The sequence below is a fragment of the Cryptomeria japonica genome, chromosome 10 (assembly GCF_030272615.1).
Source record: "Cryptomeria japonica chromosome 10, Sugi_1.0, whole genome shotgun sequence".
NCBI classification, from domain to species: Eukaryota; Viridiplantae; Streptophyta; class Pinopsida; order Cupressales; family Cupressaceae; genus Cryptomeria; species Cryptomeria japonica.
This window is the reverse complement of record NC_081414.1, coordinates 797333561-797350820: the sequence shown is the minus strand read 5'-3', so window position 1 is coordinate 797350820 and position 17260 is coordinate 797333561. Positions and strand designations below refer to the sequence as shown.

The following is a 17260-nucleotide window of genomic DNA, read 5'->3' as shown; positions in this document are numbered from 1 at the left end:
ACATGTTTGGAAAAGGACTACTACACTATTGTTGTCTGCAACTCTCACATACACTACTTCTTTTGTTTCCAACTATCTTCCACACATCACACTCTCTCTCTCTTGATCGATTGTCTTCATTCACCATTCATGTACATGTATATATACCAGAGGATAAAATTATAGAATAGTGTGTCAACCAATCCCAACACGTTATCAATAAGCTCATGTCGGCCTCCGCAATACTTCTATACAATTCCTTTACATACTTTTGATTACTAATGCATATAGCAAGATTACTGAAAAAAGGACAAGGGTCATCCGGACCCAAGAGAATGGACAAGCTTAAGCTCAATATCTCTAAAATGTAGACTCCACATGTACCAAGGAAACCACAATGACAACACTTGAAGAGATACTTCTAATAGCCATCAAGAATACAAACTTTGGGATACATAACTGATACTGGGATCAACAAGAATTCCTAACATAGGGATTCTGGGGTCAATGAGAACTCAATGGGACCTCAAAGGTCATCATCCAAAGTTGTCCATGCTGCATAATAACTTCAAAGAAAAAACCACAACACTTGAATTGCACATACATATTGTCCACATACAATCCTTGCATAACTACATCCAAGACATCCAAACTGTCATCCAAGTCTTCATACACTATCTAGTATAGAACCAGATGACTTCTTTGACATAAATGACAATATTATTCACATAAGTCTAACAAGGAAATCTCACACAAAATAGTTAAATAATAGTTTTGCAAATGTCTCTCCTTTGAATAATTCTAATGGTGCTTTAAACAAGGGAATGTCTTCTTTGCATCCTATTGATTTGGGAAATTCCTTAGGGTCTGAGACACAAATCCCTATGGTTTTGAAGAATTCTGAACATCTTGTGGATATTGATATTGTTCCAGATGAGAAGCTTATTGCTCAGGTGCAAGATATTGTTAATAAAAACAAGGTTTCTCTTAACTCTGCTTTAGCTAATAAAGTAATTTCTTCAATTTCAATCGATTTGGGTAGCCTGGAGAATGACTTGGCTACTTTTCCCACTACTAACTCTTTTGATTTACTCAATACGGATAATGTTTTGGTGACATCAGTTCTTGGTCCACCTTCGGCTCCCATTCTTCCTGATAAGGAAGAGGTTAAGGTGGCATTGGTTTTTGAGGTAGGTTCCATTGAAAATAGGCCATCCATGGATACTCCTTTGGGTATTGACGGGCTTCCTTTTGTTCAAACCCCTCTTTCCCCTTTGTCACCTTTGTCAAATCTAGGGAAAAGAGGCCGTAAACCCAAATATGCTAATACTAAACTTGAAATTGATGTGGGAATTCAAACAACTCTTCTTTCTTCTTTGGAGACTTCCAGAAAGAAAAGAACAAAAAAACCTTTTAGTCCGCCAGTCACAAGAGCCTTGGCTTCTAAGCGATGTCTTCATAAGACTTTTTTGGTTGGTAAGGTTTCTCTAGTTTCTTTGGAAGTTTCGAGGGGAGCAGATGCATCCCCTCAGGACCAATGAGGATTATATCTTGGAATGTTAGGGGCTTAAATGCCCGTTCGTAACGAACGATGATTGATTAATTCACAAATGTACTTAATGAATTGTGATATGGTAATGGTGGAAGAAACTAAGTTAAATTTATCTTCTACTGATAGGTTATTCTCTTCTTGGAAAGTATGGAATTTTTGTGCATCTCCTTCTTCAGGTGCTTCAGGTGGTCTTCCAGTCCTTTGGAAAGATTCTAGTTTTCATTTTTCATTAATTGCTTCCTCATCCAATTGGATGCTTGGTCTCATCAAGAGTAGGATATCTAATCTAAAATTCTGGCTTTTTAATGTTTATGGGACATCTAGGGTTTTAGAAAAAAGAAACCTTTGGGAATTTTTGGTTTCCCTTGCTGCTCCGCTGTGTAATGTTTTTCTTAATTTTTTGGGGGGATTTTAATGCAATTGCTAGTTTGGATGAAAAGGCTGGGGGTATCATCCCTAACAAACATTCTATGTCAGACTTTTGCCACTTTATTCACTCTTTAAATTTGGTCGATTGTAAACCTCTTAATGGGTCATTTACATGGACCAACATGCGGAGAGACTTTTGCCAAATCTCTAAAAGGCTGGATCACTTTTTGGTTTCAGAAAATTGGTTCAATTCGGGTTAGGATTTTGTTTTCTCAGTTCTCCCCTTTACTGGCTCTGATCATTTCCCTATTTTGTTTACTATTTTCGAGGATAGGGCACCTAAGAAGTTACCTTTTAGGTTTGAGCCAATGTGGTTTCGGGATCAATCTTTTTTACCTTCATTAAAGCAATGGTGGTGCTCTGCCCCATTTTTTCCTGGGTCTCAGATGTTTCATCTTGTTAAGAAACTAGGCTTCTTAAAGCATAGGATTAGGGATTGGAATGTGATGCATTTTAAGAACATTTTTGGAGAAAAGGCCTAGTTTCAGGAAGAAATTGAACAGCTTAATAAGAGCATTATGACTTTATGTATGTCCTCTCTATTATATGATAGGTTAAAGTTGTTGAATCTTCAACTGACTGAGACTTTGGCTAGGGAAGAATCTTATTGGAGGCAGAAGTCTAGGGACCTCTAGCTCTCTGAAGGGGATAGAAATACTAAGTTCTTCCACTCCTCTTCTAAGCTCAAGAGGCTTCGTAGTCAAATTTCCTGTATTATTGATTCTAATGGTAACAGTCTGGCTAATGAGGATGATATTGCTTCCGAATCCGTTAGGTTCTTTAAGTCACTTCTTACAGTGGATCCAGTTGTGGTCAATGAAATTGTGAATTCGATCCCCTCATTAGTATCTCAAGAAGATAATAAGATTCTTATGGATACCTTTACTTTGGCTAAGCTGAAAGAGATAGTTTTTTCCATGCATCCGGAAAAGGCTCCTGGCCCGAATGGTTTTACGACTCTATTCTTTCAGAAGTGTTGGGAATTTATAGGAAATGACGTGCTGCTAGCCTTCGAGGAATCTAGAAGAAATAGGTCAATTTTGAGAGAGCTTAATACTACTCTTATTGCTATTATTCCGAACTTTGTGGACAATCCTAGCTCATTTTTGGACTTTCATCTGATTGCCTTGTGTACTACTTTATATAAAAAATTTACTAAGGCAATTTTGCTTAAGCTTTCTAGGTTCTTTCCACAGATAGTTTCCTTGGAATAGGGTGGCTTTGTGCCTGGTCGGGAGACATCTGAAGGTACAATTGTAGCTCATGAAATTCTGTACTCCATATCTCAACAAAGGGCTCTGGCCATGATTCTTAAGCTAGACATACTTAAGGCTTATGATCATGTTAACTGGTAGTCCCTTGTGACTGTTTTGTATCATTTGGGGTTTTCGCATTGTTGGGTGAAGTGGGTGTTTTCATGCATATCTTCTATTCGCTTCTTAGTTTTGGTTAATGTTTCCCCTACGAGGTTTTTTACTTCCTCCCGAGGACTTAGGCAAAGGGATCCCCTGTCTCCTTTTCTGTTTATTCTTTTGGCAGAAGCGTTAAGTAGGGCCATCTCTAATGCTACAACATCTAGTTTATTGTCAGGTATTAGAGTGGATGGCCTCCTTTCCCTACAATCCCATTGCTTGTTTGTTGATGACACACTTCTATTTGGGGTAGCCTCTCTGAGGGAGGATCAAGTTATAAAGAAAATTATCTCTGATTATGCTATTTTTTTTGGACAAAGAGTTAATAATCACAAGTCCAAAGTCTTTTTCGTGAATGTCTCCCCCCTAGTTAGGGATAGACTCATCCTCTTTTGGAGTTTCCAAGTAGGGACTTTTTCGTGTATGTATTTGGGCATTCCTTTCTTCTGGGGTCAGAAAAAGCCTCCTTTTAGGATAAAGTTGTTCATTCAATAACCTCTAGAATTTCCTCCTGGAATCACAAGTAGCTTATGATGGCTGGTAAGATCCTTTTAATCAAATCAGTTTTAAATGCCATCACCACATATTTGATGTCTATTTTGTAGACTCCCTCTCAAGTTATTAAGGACATTAAGGTTTCCCTTAGGTCCTTCCTTTGGAATGATAACTTGGGAGATAGAAAGAAGATCCCTCTCCTTTCTTGGGACAAGATTTGCCATCCTAAAGAGCTGGAGGGTGCTGGTATTCATGATTTAGCTTTTCAGAATAAGGCATTGGGGGTGAAATTGGTATGAAAGTTATATGCAAACCCTCATAGAAAATAGGCTTCCATCATGCTTTCTAAGTATTTAAGGGGTACTTCTAGAGAGAGGATTTTTACTGCTACATCTCTTCTAAAGGGTTCTGCATTCTAGAACTTTTTGGTTTCTTGTAGGAGGGTTCTTTTAACATATTTATCTTGGGTTGTCCATAATGGGAAAAAGGCCTGATTTTGGGATGAAGTTTCGAATGGGCATCCTTCTCTTTCAGCTATCCGAAACTGGTCCCCTTTGCTCGATATTCTATCAGATCTTTGGGGGCCTTTTGTTGCAGATTATTTTGACATTGTTTCCACAGGTGCATGTGTAGTGGCTAAATGGAAGAATATTCATCCCTTGTCTATTAATACCAATCTTATACTTTCTTTTGTGGAAGAACTTCACAAAAGACCTCTTGTTTTTCACAATAAATAAGACTCCTTGATCTAGATTAAGAATGTTGCAGGTTCATATTAAGTTAAAGATGGTTATAATTCTTTGGTTCAGACTTCTTCACCCTCTTGCTGGCCTTCTAAGCTATTTTGGCATCTGGCTTGTCTTCCTAAAGTAGGGCCATTTTCTTGGTTGGTAGTCCAAGATAAAGTCCTCACTGGGATGCGATTGGACAGACTTGGGTTTACAACAGTATTTCCTTGTGTTTTATGTGGTTATTGTATGGAATCCATGGATCAACTTTTCTTGTTTGGTCCATTTGCTTCTGAGTGTTGGTATTGGCTATTTGGCATGCTTGGTTGGTCTTCTGCTATTTGTCCTAATCTATTTTCGCAATCCATGGCCTAGCCCTTGTTGTTTTCCTCTTCGTTTTATTCATCCCTTTGGGTTGTGGCCCCATCACTAGTGATTTGGAATCTCTGGCTTGAAAGGAATTCTAGAATTTTCAAACATAAATTTGCCACCTTGATTGATGTAATTGGTAAAATCCAAACCTCCATTAGTGAGGTGGTGCAGTCTTACATCCATAAAAATTTAGATCACCTCAGGTCTTTCTCTCATTGGGATCATTGGGTCACTTGTAAATGGTATTCGATTCATCTGATGCCTACCCATGGGGCTATATCAGGTGGTCTATCTTCTCTTGTTAAACGTAAAATGGCTAAATGGAGTCCTCCTCCCTTCCCTTCATTCAAACTTCAGTTTGATGGGGCTTCTAAGGGGAATCTGGGAAGGTCGGGTGTTGGAGCAGTTATTTTTTGTCATTCTTCGAAGATCATCAAAGCTGTGGGAAAACATATTGGTCAAGGTACCAATAATGTGGCTAATTTCCAGGCTTTATCCTTTGGGCTTGATCTCTCTCTTTCATTAAATATTAAAGATATTGTTATTGAAGGCAATTCAATTGTGGTGTTTCAGGTGGTTGTAGCCAAAAAATGTCTCTCTTGGCATTTACAGTATTTCTTAGATCACATTCTTGTGCAATTAAAGTGCTTTTCAACTTTCTCTATTTCTCATTGTTTTAGGGAGATCAACATCATTGCGGATTTCTTAGCGAATAAGGTTGTTGCTGAGGGTGATGATTTCCTAGAAGTTTCTCCTTTGGACATTCCTATTTCTTGAATGAAGCTTCTTTCTTAGCAGGCCCTCCTTTTAGAAACCTACTTCATTTTCTATGCTTAGTGTGGTTTTATTTCGTTAGTGTCTGTAGTGAAGGTGTTGGTCTTCGGGACAATATCTTTGTTGTTAAAATTTCCTATTAGATTTTCCTCATGAAGTAGGGAGATTGTTGTGGCTTCTACTATCAGATTGAGATTCCTACTATGCTATGGTCTTCTCCCGTCTCCTTGCTTTATGTGGTTTTTCGCTTCCCTATATGGCTATAGGGGGGATGTTGTCTTCCCTTATGGTAGCATCTCTATTGTAGCTATATTTGGTAGTACCTCCTCATTAAGTATGGAGGATGGAGGGCCATCTTTTGATTATTTGGTAGTGCTGGTACCGGATGGGCCTTTGTTTTTACTGTCTATCTATCGTACTTGGTTGTGCACTTTGTCATTGGTTATCTTTGTTGGTGGGCATTTCGATTTCATTTCGATGTTTTGGGGACTGTTGGGTACCAACACTCATTACTTGTTAATGATTATCTATTCAGCAGGGGTATGTTAGTAATAACTATTAGATTGTCTATTTTTTGGTAATCATTTTTCTTTGTGGTCGGAATATTGATGCCTTTACCATGGGGTTTCATATCTTAATGATAGTAATTCATCCATTCTTTGAATCATTCGGCATCGTGGTTGATCTATGATTTAGGGAGTTGTATTTTTAATGTTTGGGGATGTTGTGAGGCATGAGTTGGTTTCATCATTGCTTGAGCAGCTTCTTGCTTGCTATTTTCTCTTATGATGGGAAGATAGTTATGATCCGGTGATCTTGTTCTTTGTTATAGTCTTGATGGCGTGCAGTTATGGCATTCACTCTATCTTTGTTTTGTTTTTCTTTTTAACAAAATGCTATGTTTTCTTTGGAGAGTTCTTGTTAAACTCAGTGGATGGTGGCTTTTTCTGAGGAATTGGAAAGAACAGTTAACATGGTTTTGCAGAGGGTTTCTTATCCTACTGTTACTTCTTTGGCTTTTGCTTTGGATTATTCTTTGGATTAGTCTCATCCTGCTTCCTAAGGGTCTTTATTATCATTCTCTACTTCTTATTTGGATTGGCATATGTTTGCTCACCATATTTGTGCTGGCAGGATCACTTATTCTTGGTTCTCTTCTGGCTTTGAGTTTTGTTTTCTTCAAAGCCTTGGACTCATGTGGTGTATAGACAAGTTGGCTCTTGGGGTGTTGGCACTGAATTTTATTGGACATCTCTAGCTCCATTTTGAGATGTTCTCTTCTAGACTGGTTCTCACAACTTCCTTTATATCTAATGTGGTTGGCTATGTATCTGGGGGGTTTATTTGGGATGTCTATGGGCTTTTGTAATGGGTAGATAGGCTTATGTTCTCTTGAGAAATACTGAAGGGTTTTCTTACTGGTTCTTTCCCTTCATGCTCTTTGAACCAAACATCTGTAAAAACATTAAAGATTTAATATAATTTTAGTGGTCTCATCCACTTTTATCAAAAATAAAATTATACTATTTTGTTTCTTTTAATGGCATTGTTTGAGGTGAATGTTAAAAATAGAACCAGTTTGGTTTGATAAAGTTTACTTGAATTCAAAGCAAGTTTTATATTTGTTCTTCTTTCAATCATGTGTAGATCCAAATGAAGAATGTGACTCGCCTTTGCCATACAGAGCCTCTGATAACTCTGAATGGGCAGTATCTAGGGCTTGCATTATATGCTTGGGAAGGTGACAGAGTAGTAGTCAAAGTAACAAATCATATGAACAAAAATGTTACTATTCATTGGTATGTTATTGTTTAAAAGATACAAACTGTAAAGATTTTGGTTCTTGTTTGGATCCTCTGGTCTAGTGTCTATACAAACATTCAGGCATGTAGTTTGATAGCTTAGATCTAGATGGGCTGATGGACCTGTTAATTCAAAAGACAAATTGGGAACACACAAATTATACACAACACAGTATTTAACATGGTTCATCAATTAGGCTACATCCACCAGAAAGCAGAGTAGGGATTCTATTAGTATTCTTGCAACTTATATACATGAGGTTTTACCCTCATATTTATACAATACAATACTCTTCAGGAGAAGATGAAGAGATGAGATGAGAAGTTGAAATGAAGAGTCGAACTTCACATCCCAACAATCTCCCACTTGAATTTTTACTCACACTCTGACTTCACGTCTGAATAACCTCCCACTTGAAGTATATCCCCTGCATTTCATTCTCAACCAATATCCAAATGCAAATATCGAATTCCATGGTAATAAATAGGCTGAGAATCAATGACCATAGCTGGAATAGCAACCACAGCTAATTGCTAATCACATCCTATCAATGCCAACATATCCATCCCATACAACAATTTGTGTAATCCCATCTTCCAACAAAACACATGAAAAGCCGTTGATGTGCAAAAAACTAGAAGACACTTATATAGTAGTTCACATGCTGCATGAGCAATGTTAACCAATAACTCAAATCTACCAATCAGCACTAACATAAAAGATGCGGCAATAATCAAATCACCATGGCCTGCAACCTGCAACCAACCTGCTGCAAAAACTCACTTGACATCCTCCAAGTCCTCATAAAAAGACCATATATTTCTGTTAAAAAACAATAAAGTACAACAACAATAGATGACTTCAAAAACTCTAGGAAGAAACATCCATGCAAACCATATCTCATCCTTCTACCAACACCACAAAGTGATCAGTTGTGCCAAGTATGATCTCCTTTACCTCCCCAAATGAAAGCATTAACAACACCCAACCAACATGGATGTAGGGTCATGTAATAAAGGAAGATCAAACTCAATATCATTCCAAAACTAGGAACCATCTCCTCCAAGGAGATAAATCTGTCGAGTAGACCAAGAGTGAGGACTAAGAATGCTCCTCAAGGATACACCAAGTTCCAATGACTCTGTCCAAGAACAATCTCCTCTAGGTCCATAATGAATGCACATCCATCACTAGGTGTAGGCTCCTCGGTCTTCTTGTTGAAACCTCTAAAGAGATACTGTCTCAACAAATGTTCTCTAATCCTAAGAGAACTCTAGCCTCACCCAAGCCTCTTAGCTTTCAAAAGAACCTCCATGGTCAATCCACCAATGTGCTTCATACTAAGAGCACTAACAAGACCAATGTCAAAACTCCCACTACACGTCTACATTACCTGGGAACACAACAGGACAACTTGATCTTACATCTTCACAAATGAAGACCACATTCTCCAATGAGCATAACCTGTCAACAGTACATGTATCATGCCAATGCTCTAATCTAGAATCAAGAGCCTACCATGGCATATAAGAATCAACATCTCCAATCACATGAAGATAACCACCTCTTGACAAAAATTCACTACCAAAATAAAAACACTCCCACTCAATGATATTATAACTTAGAACTGTAATTGTTGAATACCCTACAGGTAAAATCCAAAAATTCATGTCTGGTCCATTGCAATAACCACCTCTAGCTATCAATAACGCTTGTTAATGAGACAACTCATAGAGGGCATCATGCAGAATCCTCTCTACCTCAACCAGCACAAGCTGATTAGAACCCTGAACCATCACCGTGGTCATCTGCCCCAAGTTCTTGTTTCATTTAATCTTCATGAGCTACAACTTCTTCAAGCAAAACAACTATCCTAGCTTCTCCTACACCATGCCTTTTCCATCTTGGCTAGATTAGATCACTTCAAGAATTGCAACTACAATATCACTCTTCTCTTGATGGTGCTGTTGTCGCCCAAAACCTCTGGATTCAATGTATTTTCTTCACTAGCCCCTTTCATTGTATTACATCTCTATATATTTCACTACAATCTGCACTTGTCTTAAAAAAAAAACACAGGGGATGAAACAAATCTTGACATCATCTTTTCCAAGACTAGCCATATCCACCTGCAAGATAAGAGCATCTCTATCTTCTACAGAATCCCATGGCTTTCTTATATCCTCATTTCCAGACAACATCTTCGCTGCCAGAATCTGAGAAGCCAATTCAGTCAACACAAGATGTCGCATAACATTTTGCCAAATTTCTTCACCACCAATGGCAGCCCCTACAAGGGCTTTAACCCATGAAACTCCTCTAGCCACTATAAAAAAGGTATTGGCGTGGGCTTTGGCATCACCTGAAGAACATGTAAGCCTATTATGGCACAACTTCGCCATTTACCCTGCCTCCCAAAACGAAAGCTACATATAACCAACATCATAACTATGGCCATGAATTGGGAATAGCGGCTCAAACAATAGCCCATGAAATTATCTTGGAACCTCCAATGCCACACACAAGGGCAATCATGACCTCACTGGAATCTCACATGACCTATGATCTCTTTTCCGAGGTCGAGCCTTCACACAAGTCCAATGAATGCACTAGATTTAGCAGGGTACCTCAACAATTATTACGGTTTCCCCTTTCTAATTATAGTTGGTAATCCAGTTGATCGCTATGGAGCAATTATTAAACCATATAACAAGTTCATTTCTTGAGCTTCCAAACTAGCTTCTTATTATCAGGTCACATATCCTCCACCTTCACAACCTTCGGCAACTTCTTGAGAGGCAAGGTACCAGCCCGTCTTCACTACAAAATAAGGTATTCTTTTCTCTGACTTTTGCTTTATCCTTTATTCTTCTTCCCCTTCATCTACCTCACAACAACGACCAAAATTAGCAATGTCTAACAACTCTTATTTTGCATGCTACTAACAATATTGATAAGTATTCTGCCACAAAGATTTCTATCCATTTACTACAGTTAATGACTTTCCATATCTCTTTTAATATTATCGAACAGGGTGAGCCCACTTCAGATTAAATACTTAAAATTAGCAAACCCAAGTTATTCTATTTTGGCAATTTTTCTACATGTTCATCCTTCCGAGGTGACTCCATTCAACAACCATTAACGATCATCACTTCACATGCTTTCTATGACAGGTTGAATCACAAGGCCTATCTAGTAATTGGGGACAATTTCCCAGCTGCCATATATTTGGCAATCTTGGCGGTAACTAGAACATAGCATCCAATTCTAAAAAAATCAAATTTAGAATTCACAAATTACACCAACACATGGGCATGGCTGTCATCTGCTCTGTCCTTAATCATCCCCTCATTAAACCCTTCTCTCTGTAGATCTCGTAACCGCTCTGATACTAATTGTTAATTTAAAAGATAAATTGGGAACACATAAATTATACACAACACAGCATTTAACGTGGTTCACCAATTTGGCTACATCCACCAGAAAGAAGAGCAGGGATTCTATTAGTATTCTTCCAGCTTATATACATGAGGTTTTACCCTCATATTTATACAATACTCTTCATCAGAAGACGAAGAGACAGAGATGGGAAGGTGAAATGAAGAGTCAGACTTCACATCCCAACAAGTCCTACATATATCACTCAGTGTCCAATTCAAACTAGGTAGAGCTATGTTTACAAGTTTACCATTAAAGGGTGGAGAGGAACACTCTAGTGGCATGCTCACATTTCATGGCTACGAGCAAGTTTGTATGGACCCATTATTATCTATCCTAAAAAGCATGATTCTTATATATTCCCTAAGCCACACCATGAAGTGCCTATTCGTTTTGGTAAAGTATAACAAGATGGATTCTGAATTTTGCTTGGCTCATCTTATCATGTATTGCACTTGTTATTCAAAGCTAGTCTAATTTTAAATGAAAATACTAGCATTTTTTTGGACACTGCAGGGGAATGGTGGAATACAGACACAGAAGTTGTTATCAACCAAGCAATGCAAAATGGTGCGGGACCCGATGTGTCAGATGCATATACCATTAATGGACTACCTGGACTTTTGTATAATTGCTCTTCAAATGGTAAGGGAAGATATATATTCCCTGACCTTTTGAAAAGCATTTGGATAATCATTTTCTTATAATGATTACTGTGTTATTAATGTTAAAACAAATAAATTTGTTTTCTATTTTAAATTCGACAATCATTTATCTCTTAAAAACTTACTATTTAATAATAAATATAATTAATTCAAATTAGACGATAGAAAGAATTTATGTCTCACTGTAAAAAAAAATTGAATAGATATATTTAAGACATAATTTTGATATGTATGTTCGATGCAGATGCATTCAAGCTCAAATTGACCCCTGGAAAGGCTTACCTTCTTCGCATAATCAATGCTGCTCTCAATGATGGATTGTTCTTTGCAATAGCCAACCACTGTAATGTCCCCGTTTGCCTAATTCAGGGAATAGGGGCAATTACCTTGCAACCTCAATTGAAAGAGACTAATTTCTTAATAGTTATAATCAACACTGTGAAGGATACTTCTTATGAGTGATTGGAATAGCTAAATCACCGCTATTTCTAATATGACCAGTAAGTTATGCAAGCATTAATGTATGTATTGATAATAATCGATATTATGTTATTTATGTACAATCTGCCAATGTTATAACAGTAATTGTGATATGCATATATATAGTTCTTTCTTTTCTGCTACGATAATAGAACTATGCATCGATCCTTCTAACGCTGCTATGTCTGATATGTCTATTTTTACCATGCAAGATAACCTTGTGATGTGTATATTATGCTAATATGCTTGATCAATTACAAGGTGCTGCTATGTCAGATATGATAATCTGTGTATGGAACCAGACTGTGACATTCGCTTAGAATAATGAGGTTCCCTGGTCTATTCTGAACATGTACTCTACCAACAATACTGGTGTTGTTTCCGATGTGTATTTAGATGCCCGCAAACAGATTTGCCAATGAGACAAGTGCTCTATCTAAACAAATTCAACTATGGATAAAGAGATAAAAGGATTCCCAATTCCCTCCTTCGATGCCTCATGGAATGAGATAGATCAATTCCTTATACCTTGCAAATTGAGATGATAGCATGTACTCAAGAGATATGTCCTATGTCTCTTCAAATGCACATCGTTTTCATTTATGCAAATCACATTAGTTGATTATATAATTATTCTAGTCACCGCCACCCATAATCGATTATTAACGATCTCTTAACAACTGTTGTTATCATCATATGTTATAACCAATCATCGATTAGTCATTTCAATATCCTTGATTATTGGTGAGAATATAATTAAGGGGTATCACGTCTTCAGGTTATTTCTTGATGCTAACCAAATTGCTACTTCTATCGATACGTTTCATTATTCTTAAATGGGCTTGTATAATTCTCCATTTTCCATGATTGAGCTTTGTTTGTCTACCCAATGTTGTTAATCGATAATGTGTATGCTTGTTGCCCTTAGTCCCTTTCTTCTTGCCGGATGTTGTCCCTCAAGGATTCTTATGGTGATCAATCTTCTAATCATATATCGAGAGTATTGCCTTTATAAGAATCGGAATGCAATGAGTTCGTGGTTGCCATATTCTTGATCATTGTCTTGAACTAATATTTGCCAATGCTTATAAATGTCTTACTCGCTTTACTGATCTGCATATCATACCATTACCTATTAATCATTAACAATCATGTGTATGATCGATATTCATGATCATCGATTGATTATTGCTTGGCTTTCATTCTTCATACGAACTGCCATTCCTATCAACACTTGGGAGTATTTATTACCGATTCCTCATTCGTCGATTGTCCTTCCCTATTGTTTCCTATCGATCTTGTCTTCATAGAAATCATTACATTAACCAATCACTTCCTCTCATGATATTGATGCGTATTGATTAGTTCTTTTAATAATAAGTTTAAATCTTTAATTAGAACATATTCAATCGTACATCGTTATTTTTTTAAGTATTGAATGGGGACATGACAACCACACATTAACTGTTGTGGAAATAGATGCAGTGTATGTTAAACCATTCCAAACTAATATCATTCTTATATCTCCCGACTAGACCACAAACGTGCTCCTCATAGCCAAATCTCATCCACCAAATGCCACATTTCTCATGTCTGCACATCCTTATGTTATTGCCTCTGGAACATTCGATAACTCAACCACTACTGGAATTCTAGAGTATATTTCCAATTCTAAACAACAAATATTATGTCATCCTTTCCTCTGATGAAGCCAACTTTTCCAGCATTAAATGATACCTCTTTCGCTACCAATTTCAGTCAAAAGCTCAGAAGCTTGGCCAGTAGGAAATTCCCAGCAGCCGTTCCTCAGACTGTAGACCGAAAATTCTTATTCACAATGGGATTAGAGCTAAATTCGTGTAATAAAGGACAAACATGCCAAGGCCCCAACGGCACCAAATTTGCAGCCTCCATTAACAACATATCTTTCGTTCTTCCCACCATAGCTCTTCTTCAAGCTCACTTCTTTGGGGAGTCAAAAGGAGTTTATAATGCAAGTTCCCTTGACAATCCACCATTTCCTTTGAACTACACAGGCACCCCTCCCAACAACACAAGGACTCTCAACGACAGAAGGCTGAAAGTGGTTCCATTCAACAGCACCATAGAACTTGTTCTTCAAGATACAAATGGAAGAAATATAAAATTTGAACACAAATAAGCTATTCTATTGATTCAAGAGATTACATGAGCTTCTTGATCAACAAATCAAGGATCAGACTAACTGATAGAGAATGAATTACAACTCCCTTATTATATAGAGGTCTTAGATACATCTAGATATTGGGAAAGTTGTATTATTAGAAATAAAGGAAAAAACTAAAACAGCTTTCATGCATAATCATCCCAAATAAAGTTGAAAAAATAAAACCATAAAATTATGCAAGTGGGAGGAATTACTAAACAATATTCCAACAGTTTCCCCCTTAATCTTAACCACTAATGGATTTAACAAAAAGAACAATTGAAACCTATGGATGAAGGGAAGATGATGGTCACCCTTGGGACGTTTAGCAGCAAGAATCCTCCCAGATGGGCAGCTACCAAATACAAAACCACCAACAAACTAATCTCTAAGGCCAAGCCCCTCTCTAAAAAGAAAAATATGATGGCTAAGGACCATAGCCTGAAGATTACGGATTAGGGAATTAAATTGGACATCCCTGTCTTGAAAGAAAAATAGGGGACCATAGCCAATGAAGAGAATAGTGGGATTCAGAGGACCTGTAACTTGATGAATTTGGTTATGGAAGCTACCAAAAGCCAGGAGATCTGTTGGAAGTGGGTTGAGCATGAAATGATACCCTCAAAATGGGGGTTAAAGAGATTATTGATATCTTCACTGCTTCTCATGAGCCCAGTAAACCTGAGAAACTCATGATTATGACCCAAAAACTCTCCCAGGATGTTGAGGTGATGAAATGAAATCATGAACGAAAGATTGAAAAGGTGGAGCAGTCTATGGCTAAGATTAAGAAAAATCTCAAGAACCTGGTTGACATAAGAAAAGAATCCATAAACAACAGTATAGAGGGGCTTGAAAAGATTAATGTCATGGTTGTTGAATCCTACCACAGTGAACCAATGAAAGATCTTGGAGGGGAAGATATGGCTGTTGGAGACAGCAAAACCACTGGTCCTGGTTCCAAAACTGGAAGCAGGAGCAACAACAAGGGTACCTCCAGATTGATTATGGAGGAGCTAGAGGAAATCAACAGGATTTCCATCCAAAAGAACAAGGATCTGGTGCTCTCTCCTAATTGATAATTTTTCTTTTCTTTTGTCTTGTTAGTTTGCATTTCCTATGTTTTTGTGGCTGCTCAGGGATGCTCCCCTATTTTGATGTTGGTTCATGTCTATTTGGCTGATGGTCAGCTGTTGTAAAACTTTTTGTTTTGGGTCCATGTAAAACCCATTTATCTTTATCACAAACAAAAAGATCAATTGAATTTTCATCTGGCTTCAACGAGCTTAACTCCTACCACAATCCATCATGCGGCGATCTTTGTTTAGATTGCAAATTCTTGACTTTTAACTCCTTCAAGGCTTTTCTAAGACTTGGATTTGGCTTCCTCACATGATTGCATATCGATGGCTTAAAATAATTTCTCCAACTTTCGCAAAATTTGGGATCTTTTGTCCTCTCATAGAAGCATTATCTCCTTTATTTTGACAAAAATCACTATGGCCTCTTCAAAGACCATGCTTGGGCTTCCTCACACAACTTCATGTTGGTGGCTTTGACTAATTCTTTGACATTTACAAGATCCATGATCTTCTTCATACAAGTCAATAATTTTAATGATTTGTGGTAGTTTTCTTTGTCTCCTTCAACAATCCTATAAAGAAGGGCTTCACCTTTTTGGAGGCGATTTTCAACTTATAGTTTATACCAGATTACAATCTCCTCTTTCGAGGGTTGACTTCACTTCATGGAGAAGGTGGCTTCTACGTTGAAAGTTGTTGACTTCGATAAAACTTCGCCCTTTGAACATGGGTGACTTGCTAATAGAAAATATATCACATAAATGTTTTTTGATCTTCGTCGATCTCCTCTGGCGGCTTCTTGTGGATTTCTTATTTTGTCTTCAGCTATGACTAGATTTAGTAATTTCTCCAGTACTCTGACTGGTTCTTCAGAATCTTCAACTTCCCACGATCTTTCTTGAATCAGATAACTTTCTCAAACCTACTCTGATATCAAATGAAAGAAATATAAAATTGGAACACAAATAAACTATTCTATTTATTCAAGAGATTACATGAGCTTCTTGATCAATAGATCAAGGATCAGACTAATTGATAAAGAATGAATTACAACTCCCTCATTATATAGAGGTCTTAGATACATCTAGATATTGGAAAACTTGTATTATTAGAAATAAAGCAAAAAACTAAAACAGATTTCATGCATAATCATCCCAAATAAAACTGAAAAACCAAAAACATAAAACTATGCAAGTGGAAGGAATTACTAAACAATATTCCAACAACATCGTAGAGCCAGAGAGCCAGCATCGTAGGGCCATAGAGCCATCCTCTTCATCTGCACGGCTATAATTTCTTCATCGTGGGTAAAGGTGTGGGAAACTACAATGCAAGCACTGACCCCTCTAACTTTAATCTGGTGGATCCTCCCGAAAGAAACACAGTTGGAGTGCCTAGTGGAGGTTGGGTGGTCCTCAGATTCTTGGCTGATAATCCTGGTATTCTTATATATAACCCTTTTATAAAACTCTATCCAAAATAATAATGTTTTGGTTGTTTCATTTATTCAATATTAGTAGTGCTGGAGTTTGTGTATGTAATTGCAGGAGTATGGTTCATGCATTGTCATCTGGAAGTACACACCATTTGGGGATGAAAATAAGAAATCTCAATCTCTTCCTCCTCCTCCCAAAGATCTTCCATCCTGCTGATAACTACATATTCTGTGGCCACCATTCTGCTATGCTAGTTTACTAGAGTTTTCTGCATTCAAAACTTATTATGGAGCTTGAAGAAAGAAATTAGTTACTTTGTATAAGTAATATGGAAAGCGCTTGGTTCCATAAGTATGAGGAACCATCAATTATTGTGTTCCATTTTATTTTTAAGTTGTGCATCGAGTCGAAAAAAGTTGTGTTTGAG

General features: G+C 37.4%; 1 pseudogene; it reads left to right on the top strand.

The window, feature by feature from the left end:
• Window positions 1-863: 863 nt before the first annotated feature.
• Window positions 864-16994, top strand: LOC131859290 (laccase-4-like; annotated as a pseudogene).
• Window positions 16995-17260: the final 266 nt, after the last annotated feature.